Genomic DNA, 10,430 nt, shown 5'->3' with positions numbered 1-10,430 from the left:
GTCCTTCACTGAAATTGAAGAATACTCAACTTTAAATATATATATATATATATATATATATATATATATATATATATATATATAAATGAATGAATGATAGTTAAAACAATCCTGAGCAATAAAGAAATTTCAGAAGTATCACCATCCCTGATTTGAATTCAAGCCACACTACAAAGCTGTAGTAATAAAAATCACATGGTATTGGCATTTAAAAAAGACACATTAGTTAATAGAATTGAGATTGTCTGGATTGCTCTTCAGTCTGAAGAAGCTTTGAGAGACTCCAAGAACATCCTGCCTCCCCGTGGAAACCTTCCAGGGGCCCCAAAACTAACTAGCTTGGAATTGCTCTACCACCCGTTCTAGTCAGATTTACCTGCCATCCCAGTTGGTCTACCTGGCACACAGGCTGCATACTTAGATCCATCCACCATCCCAATTGGGTCTGACTGGAACACAACCTGCAGAGTAGGGTCCATTCAGAACACAGCCTAAGCCAGTCCAAGACCTGAAAAGGAAATAAAAGTAGTACAGAAAGCACAAACTGAGGCAATTCTGAAGATGGCAAACCTAGAAAATAGAACAGGAACTATAGACAGAAGCACCACCAACAAAATACGCGAAATGGAAGAAAGAATCTCAGGTGTCAAAATGTACTAGTCAAAAATAAATGCAAAACCTAAAAACTTCATAACACAAAACATTCAGGATATGTGGGACATGATGAAAAGACCAAACCCAAAAATAATAGGAATAGAATCAGGAGCAGATTCCCAACTCAAAGGCCCAGAAAGCATATTCAGAATAAATCAGAGAAGAAAATTTTACCAACCTAAAAAAAGAGATTCAAGGTACAAGAAGCTTATAGAACACCAAACAGATTGGATTAGAAGAGAAAATCTTCTTGTTGGATCAAAATATAAATATAATATAAAGAACAAAATGAGAATTCAAAAGCATCAAGGGGAAAGGGCCAGGTAAGATATAAAGGCAGACCTATAAGAATTACACCTGATTTCTCATCTGAAACTTTGAAAACTAGAAGGGCATGGGCAAAGGTCTTGCAGACTCTAAGATACCACAGATGTCATTCCAGACTGCTATACCCAGTAAAACTTTCAATCACCATGGATGGAGAAACCAAGATATTCCATAGCAAAGCCAAATTTAAACAAAACCTTTCCATGAACCTGACCCTACAGAGGATACTTGAAGGAAACTTAAGAAAACACAAAGAATAAATAATTTCACACTTTTAAAACCAATAGAAGAGAGAGAAACACACACACACACACACTAGCAACATCAAAATAACAGGAAGTAACAATCATTGGTCATTAATATCTCACAACATTAATGCACTCAATTCTCCAATAAAAAGACTCAACAGAATGGCTGAATAACAGAATCTACCATTCTCCTGTATAGAAGAGATATTTCTCAGCAAAAAGATAGTCACCACCTCAGTATAAAAGGCTGTCAAAAAAGGTTTCCCAAGCAAAAGGACCAAAGAAACGGGTTGAAGTAGCCATTCTAATATCTAATAAAATAGACTTCCAACTGAAGGTAATCAAGAGAGATAGACAAGGACACTTCACATCAAAGGAAAAATGCAAATCTCAGTTCTGAACATCTAAGTCCCAAATGAAAGGGCACACACACTTGTAAAAGAAACATTACTAAAGCTTAAATGACACATTGATCCCCACACATTAATAGTGGAAGACCTCAACACCATATGCTCACCAATAGACAGGTCATCAAAATATAAACTAAACAGAGAAATAATACTCCTGCCTACATGATGTGCTGGGATAATGGAGGCTCAGAACTTGTGGGAGTGTCTAACCCATGACTGGTCTAATTTGAGACCCGCACCATGAGAGAGAGCCCATGCTCAACAGTGCCTGGATGACCAGGAACAGGAAGCTTGATAGTCCAGAAACCTAGGATCTAGGAAGGGGGGAGGGGCAGAAGAATCAATAAAATGATCCTAAAGATAGTCTCCTACTCATAGATTGGTGCTTAGCCCAGTCATCCTCAGAGAGACCTCCACTGACAGCTAATGGGAACAGAAGAAGAGACCCAAGCAAAACAATAGGCAGAGAGAGAAAACAGAGAGAGGGAGGGAGGGAGAGAGAGAGAGAGAGAGAGAGAGAGAGAGAGAGAGAGAGAGAGAGAGAGAGAGAGAGAGAATTAAATTGAATATCTCCCCTTGGGTTTCTCCCCTTGGAGCTTTAAGAACCCAGTGGAAAAGGGAGACGAATAATTGTAGGAGCCAGAAGGGTTAAGAACACCAGAACAGAGACCATAGAATCAACTAAGCAGGGCTCATAGGGGTTCGCAGAGACCAAAACAAAATTACTGATCCTGCATGGGTCCATGCTAGACCCCCTGAACATATATTATGGTTGTTAGCTTGCTAGTTTTGTGGGATTCCTAACAATGAGAGTGGGAGCATCTCTGACTCCTTCCCATACTCTTAGGATCCTTTTCCTCCTACTGTAGTAAAGGCCCCAGACTTCCTACTAGTGGTTGAGTAAGTGAATTGACTTCTAAATAAAGGAATCTAAAAGTCCCACCCACTCCTGTGCTTGTACAAGCCTTCTCCTACAGCACATGTTCTCTTCTCAGCCTCTGACTGAGCATTCCAACTCCCACCCCAGGGCTTTCCTCAGTTTTCTGGAAATACATGTCACCTTTCTCTTATAAATTCCACCCATTTTTGAGGTTCTGAATATATATACATCTGGTAAGGACTTATTCTATTACATAGCCTTGAAAACTCCCCAGGAACTTTCATTTGCAATCTTGTAAGTGTATTATGGTTTTTTGTTTGTTTGTTTGTTTGTTTGTTTGTTTGTTTGTTTGGAATTATGGCCAGCATGTTCTAGAACAGAAAATACAGAGATTTTTGAAGTGACAATGCTTAATATTAGTAAATGTCTGCTCTCTTCAAGGTTCCCTAAATGCTTAACAAGCTTAATCCTCCCACAGCCCTGGATGGAAAAAAATCTGTTCTTTCACAGGTGGGAAACTGAATCTTCAAAGACATTAAGTCACATGTTCAAAATTACACAGCAGTGAATTAGGGATCCAAAAGTCAGACTCCAGTGATCTGTGGCCACAAGGTTAAGAAAAGCATTCTTTTAAGCTAAAGTAAACAAATGTTGAAAATAGGTTATTTCCTAATGTATTAACCAGATAGTTTAATAAGTAGGAAATGTTCTTCAGTTGCTCATGGTTACCCTTGCTCTCCAGACTGGTAACTATAGACATGTGGTAGAAACTTTAAGAGCTAGGATGCTGTAGAAGGTCTATGAGACACTGGGTATGTTCTAAGTGGAAACATGTGGTTCCAGTCCCCCTTCTCATTTCCATTTACTTCCTCGTTAAGAGATGATCACTTTTGCTCCATGATGGCTCCATCACCAACATCTTAAAGCCATTAGAACAACCAAACATGTCCTGAAATCTGCAAAACCTGGAGCCAATGTATATCTTTTCTCTTCATGAATCGATTACCTTGGGTATTTATTATGGTAACAGGATGCTGACTAATACACTATATAAATAGTATTAAAAACAACAAAACAAACCTTGTTTATGGTAAGTTCTGCCCATCATAAGCTACATCCCTCCATTTTCCAGAAATAATATTAGGCTCTTTGTAGATAAAATCAAACAAGACACATTAGTGACCTAAGAGGTCATAGTAGATTAACAGAAAAGAGAGACTCAACAATAAGGCAAATGATCTATGGGACATAGAAGGAAGGTATTATAGGTAACTGAGTCAAAATAGAATAATGTAACCTAGGAAACCAGCAGTACTGTGACCTAATAGAACAGTAGACCACAAGAGAGCATGCTGGAAAGGGAAAGCAAGACCAGTCAAGGACTGTATTTATCAAGGAACTGCTGCTAATGCATCTGGCAGAGTAGTAAGCTAAGCATAAAGTCATAGCAAAGTGGAGCTTCAGAAAGAATCAAGAGCCACATGGCCAAGCTACCTATGAAGCTCACTGTCATCCTCAGGATGGTGACATATCACCAAAGGGCTCTAAACTGCAATGGTCAGATTACAAGAGAATGTATTATCATTAAATCTTTATGAAGAATTCTGTCTGAAAAGCAGAGTGGAATACACATGTGAAGAGGACAAATTAGACAGAAGAAAGGGAATTAATATTTATTGTAGCAGTACAGGAGAGAAGAAGAAAGACAGCAGAGTGAAGGTAAGACATTCCCTGTCTACAAACAGATGTTCCTTACCTGAGTTATACCCTAAATTTACAACCCCATACACCTTACCATCTATACAACACACCCTCATAAATATCTTACTCTCCAGCCAAACAGTCAGCACTTCTGTATTGTCCTTGGATTTCATGACAAAGAGATAAGACTCTGTTCTCTAAAACTCCCAGCCAAGCTAGTGCTTCAAGGGAGATGTTATAAAGAGCTTAATAATATAACACTTAAGATGGATCAAACAATAAGTAAGAATCGGCAACTAAACATTAATTCTGCTCCATGCACCAGAATTAGGTTAAAGAAAAAATATTCAATGATACTTGTCAAAACAGAATAATCAACATCATGACAGAACCGGGATCCAGAATTGAGAACTACAGGAGAAAGTGGACTTGAATCTGAATACATGATAGGCAAATGGATACTCATAGCCACGAAGCAGAATTGGCAGAAAACTAAGAGGATACACCAAAGAGTAGTGGAACACTGAATTAACCAACCTAAGGGTGTGCTTGCTGAAGTCAGGACAATCACTACCTGGGGAGGAGGAGCCTAACCAGAAAGGGGACTAGATATTTATTATATCTGAGTGATTGACCAAGGGTTTTTGCTAAAATTGAGTTTTACAAAGAAGTTCACAGACAAATGTACAAAATAATTCAGAAGCCTAAGAAACATTCACTCAACTAAAGGATTTTGGCATCAGTGTTTGAATGGATGACACCATTTAAGAATGATGCTGTTTTAACAAGTATCCTTATTCTGATGGGCGGAAGAGAACTAAAAACCCTTCCTAGAAGTTCTCAATATGGCTTAACCTCAATTTTTCACACTATAACTAGGGTTCCTGTAGCCTCCTTTGCTATTATTTCTTTGAATTTTAAATGCTACTCATGTATTTATTTTCTGGGGTTTTATTTTTATCTGTAGTGATTTACTTTTAATGTCAAAACAACTTATTTCTTAATGCTTTAATTGTACACGTTTGATATTGCTAATATATTCAGATATACGTAACAATATCAAGTGCTAAAACATAAGATATGCTTAGACTGGATAGGATGTTCTACCCTCTGGGTGCCTAAAATAAATTTTTTTTAAAATGATTGCCTCCCACTTTCCGTAGATCTTTTTATGCACTGTGTCCCTAGAGAGGTCTTACAGTCCTCAGGGGAAAGTCAAGTCCCTCTGCTTATACACACAGTATTTTCCCTACCCTGACAATTCTCTTCTTAGGGAAATACTTGGTTAATAACTGTCCTTCCATCTCTACTTGTCCCAAAAACTCATTGAAAACAGATTCCTTCCTAGCCTTTTTCCATAAAAAAAATGTACTTAGTAAGTATTTATTTTTGTTTATGATGTAGTCTGCACATTCATCTACCTAAGCTATGCATAGGAGAGCTGAGATGGAATAATAAACTTGAATTGGTACAATTGGAAACAAAGACCATGTCCTAAGTTGTGAGAAACACAGCTTTCCATTATTCTGAGTTAACCGTGTTTTATAAGGACTGTTTTTCATACTGCGAAACCTTTTTAAATTAAAAATAAAAAGATTTAAAATTCAGTAGTATATAGTGTTCTTCTATTTAATAGACCTCTGAGAGAGAAAACACAGCTGGAAAACAGAAAGAAAACTTATTTATTCATAAATACTAAGAACCTTTTAATTTCTTAAGTATAATTAGACATAATTGTTTAAAAGAAAATGTTTCTTTCTTGAAGGTATCTTAGCTTTAGAGCTATTACAGCAGTCATTCCAATTCTCCAGTGCTCTTGAAACAGGCATTCATTTTGTAGCACTAAATGAAATAGGTGAGAACAACATTATCTTAAATTGCAATCCTTCCTGATACATCTTGTCTACCTCAATGATCAGAACTCCTTACTCCATTATCATGGAGGAACATTTTTCTCAGTTCAGGCAAAAAGCAAATAAACATCTCATTACCATCTAGTCATCGATTGTGACTTGATTTTCAATTGTCTTTTTCTAAGAAAACATAACTTTACATTCCTACAGCTATATAGATTGGACTCACTATTACAGCCCCTTTTAGAGTTCTTTTGTATGCGTCACAGTTGGACAGTGAGAAGTAGATCTGATTCAGTCCATGGGACTGGAAGCTGGAGTTGGGATGTTTTCACAGCTGGGTAGTACGAAGACTCTTTTGATACTTCTGTTCTGCTCCTCTCAGTCTTACAGCTGTCTACCACAAAGACACCAGGTAATTTTACAATTGCATCCTCAGTCAATAACCCCTGAAAGCCAGGTGAGAGAAGCTTCTCTCCCCAACTCTCTTGAAAAAGAAGAAAATCCAGCAGCCTCTATCCAGCAGTGCGTCTTTCTAGGGGGGGTAGGGGGGGAACTCAGCAAAGGAGTAGAGTATGGGCTTTCTGGGCTTCAGTGTTTATGAGAATGATGACTGATCACCAAAATACTTCCTCCCCAGACCCTGGAAAAAACACTGTCCAACATCTGGGAAATTTTGCAGGTCCATTGTCAAGGAAGATAAGAAAAACAGGCATTCTGTGATTGATCATGTGCATCAGTCTCATGAGTAAGGTTTTTTTTTTTTCTTTCATTTTCTGATTCTAATTGAATGGGTTAGTGATCATAATTGCTACTTTGAAGGTCATAATGATAGGGAGAGGAAAGAAAGCAGAAGCAACAACATGAATGTATGTTCTAAGCTACTGTGGGGGCAGAAGGAAGAGGATTGCTTGAACCCATAACTTCAGAAAAATGCTGGGCACCATATTGAGAAAATAACAGAGAAAAACAAGAAAAAGAAAAAACAAAAGCAACAACAAAAGATGTAAAAAAACAAGAAAATGGTAGACTACCTAATACATATGGCTCCTGTTAATAACAAGGTTTATACAGTAAGAGAGAACACAGACAAAAGTTAGCTACCACCAATGCCATATCATCATATGGAATTGAGTGGGGGCAAAGATCAAACTCAGTATATTATGAGGATAAGATGGGAGGAAGCACATGAATTCAGTGCTCAGGCTTCTCAGGGGGGAGCTGACAGGAAGCCTAAAGGGTGGAAGAGAGATGTGCCAAAGGCAGCCACTCCTAAACACAAGAGAAGTATAAGAATCTCTCCCGGTGAGATTGTGGCCAGGTTTGAGAAACATTTCTTCCTCTATCTCAAGAGAATCCTCTGCACATGGTTGCATATCATATTTCCTTCAAATAGGCTCTGTCCTTTTTACTGACGCAACACATCTGTGTAGTGGCCTCAGTATGACTGAAGCCCAAGAGACAGTGCTGAGAAGTGGGCGGGTGCTATAAAGTACCTGTGCTCGGTGCACAACTGAAGAGCTGCTGGCACCCAGGGATGCCCTGAGGAGCCCAGCCACTAAGCCAGGAACTTAAAAGATTCTATGGTTTGCCTGACCCCTGGGCATCTCCCTCTCCCTCTCCCTCTCCCTCTCCCTCTCCCTCTCCCTCTCCATCTCCCTCTCCCTTTCCATCTCCCTCTCGGGCTATCCTTGTGTGAAGCATGGCATTGCTGTAGGCAGCTCTGCAGGTGAAGGCTTTCAGCTCCAGGAGGAAGAAAGTGACAGTGTCCCTGTTCTTCCATCCAAAATGAATAGCATAAAGCCAGGCTGACATGTCCCTGAGTCAGTCACTGTAGACAGGAGAATAGAGTACTGCACTGACCCTGTGTCCTGTTGATAGACTCTGTAGTCACTAAATTCTTAACAAAACCTTCCACATGTGCCTGACAGCTAAACATGCAGTGCAGTTTTAAATAGCCAGTTCCAATTAGTTCATAAGTCACTACCAAAATTACCCCCCCATTCCAGCACTGACATTTTACCTTTCTTTATAAAGGGGAAACAGCAGTAAGCCTGTTGCAGCCTGAAGATGTTTTCATACCAGAGGGAGCCTGTCCTGTCACTGTGCTAGTTCCGAACCAGCTCTACTCTGTGTTCAGTTTGTTACATGTCCATGCTAAGCCAATGACAAGGTTCCTTCCATATATGCATCTGCAAAGGTTCAAATCTCACCTCATTTTTTTTCACTCTATGTTCCACACCTGCAAGGATGAAACCAGCACAAAAATAAACTAAGAAACACTGAAACAGTCAGCCTTGATCTTTGCACAAAGTATATAATCCATCCTTAGCTTTGATGTAAAGTGTTAATAGTTTTTCTAATAGCAAAAGACCTTGGGGCTTACTATAAAATTCAGCTTTAGTTCTGATAGCACCACCTGCAGAGTCATTATGAAACATTGCAATTCAGAAATCCAAGCAAGCATAGCATTCCCTTGGAAGGGTGAGAAACAGAACGAAGAGGCCAGGTGACACTGGGCTCCCATCTCCAAGCCTTAGCACCACACTGTACCACTCTTACGTAAGTGCATCTTCTGGAGAAGTCCAATACCCAGGGCTTCAAGATTTCAATTATATTCAAAACCTGAAACCTAACAATGGAGGTTAAAAATCTAAAATAGTTATAAAGGTATTAAAGTACTGTTAGTTCTCATTGTGTTAACTCATTATAGTAAATCATGGCCAAGACTCTCTCTCCTGCCTTGGCAATACTTGTGTCTGCCCTTTATCACTTATCATTTCTAGGGGGAGGAGGAGAACAATAAATAGATAAATAAATAAACAAACAAACAAACAAACAAAAACACCCACCAAGTGCAAGGTCTAGGCATGGTGTCTCCCAGGAACAACCGACCACTGAGCTACATCTTACATGGGAAAACCATAGATTTGTAAAATCCAACACTCTTGCCTGAAAGAAACTTACCAGATATCAGCCCACTCCAGGTAGGCACCAAATGCTGAATTCTTTTTCCGAACCAGGGCAGCCATCTAATGGCTATTCAATTAGAATGCTAGCCTATGCCTTCATGCTGAACACTTTTCTTTTTATTTTGTAGTTACTGGGATGGAAGTTCCTGTGAGTCCAATATCATCAGAAGAGACATCAAACAAAAGTTGAGCAATACAGAAAACATGTGACTACATAGTAGGAAGAAAAATTTAGTTGTTCTTTCTTTCTAATTTTTACAATTTTACTAACAGCATCCTACCTCAAATAGGTGCTTAAATTGTTTGGCGAAAGGAAGTGTTTGTGGGTTGCTCTCTACACAACTTTCAAAACGCTTCCCTATACCTTTAACTGTTAATTAGCTCAAGTCTTTGGATCAGAAACCACAGCTCTGTGCAGTGTGACCTCACTGGTATGGCATCTGAGCAATTATCTTTGAAATAATGAGCCTTTTCATCCATAACAGAACAACAACTTCTCACTTGGATTGCAAAAGATCAGAGGCAATCTGCTGCACACCAGGGTGCCTGCCATCCCCTCTGTAGCATACCTTATTTTCAAACTAACCTTTCACATCCTGAATTAATTAAGGTGTTTTCAGATTAAAAATTAATGAATTTGCTTTAACCTCATTTAGGGGGATAATAGGATGTGTGTGTGTGTGTGTGTGTGTGTGTGTGTGTGTGTGTGTGTGTGTACATGTACAGGTATACATACACACTTTTTCTTCATAAGTATGGCTTGGCTCCTACTGACACATCATAAGGAAGGCAGTATCTCAGGGGTTTTTTGTTGTTTTTGTTTTTTTGTTTTTTTACCTGAAAGATCCTAACAAGGTTCAGAATTGTATAACATACAAAAATAAAGACCCCGGTTGGATTTCTTGGTGGATTTTGACATGTTCCAGTTTCATTCAAAAATTAATCTGGAGACTGGACAGATAGCTCATAGGTTATGAGCACTTGTTATTTTTCCAGATCATTATGGTTTGGTTTCCAGTACTACAATAGAAAGATTACAACCACTGTAACTCCTGATCCTGGGGATCCAATGGCCTCTTCTGGCCTCCACTTATACCCACGTGCACATACACATGCACTTGCACACACACATACACACACTCACACATCCTATACACACATAGATACACACATACTGTCTAAACTACTTTTATATCGCTGTAATAGGACACCATGGCTGGGGTAATTTATGTAAGAAAGCATTTAATTTGGGGCTAATGGTTCCAGAGGGTTATGATAATAATCATATAATCATGTATGATCATAATATTGGAGAACATGGCAATAGACAACGAGGCAGACATAACACTGTAGTAGCTAACAGTTTACATTCTGATCCTCAAGTA

General features: G+C 38.9%; 1 long non-coding RNA gene across 1 annotated transcript; it reads left to right on the top strand.

The window, feature by feature from the left end:
- Positions 1–3,899: 3,899 nt before the first annotated feature.
- Positions 3,900–9,351, top strand: LOC110291971 (uncharacterized). Its single transcript, XR_002377622.2, has 3 exons — positions 3,900–4,238; positions 6,714–6,821; positions 9,174–9,351. It is a non-coding gene; the product is annotated as an uncharacterized LOC110291971 (long non-coding RNA).
- The last annotated feature ends 1,079 nt before the right edge of the window (positions 9,352–10,430 follow it).

Source organism: Mus caroli, unplaced genomic scaffold (genome assembly GCF_978045245.1).
Source record: "Mus caroli unplaced genomic scaffold, Mus_caroli_1 scaffold_3, whole genome shotgun sequence".
NCBI classification, from domain to species: domain Eukaryota; kingdom Metazoa; phylum Chordata; class Mammalia; order Rodentia; family Muridae; genus Mus; species Mus caroli.
Note: the sequence above shows the minus strand (reverse complement) of the source record. Positions and strands in the feature narration are given on the sequence as shown.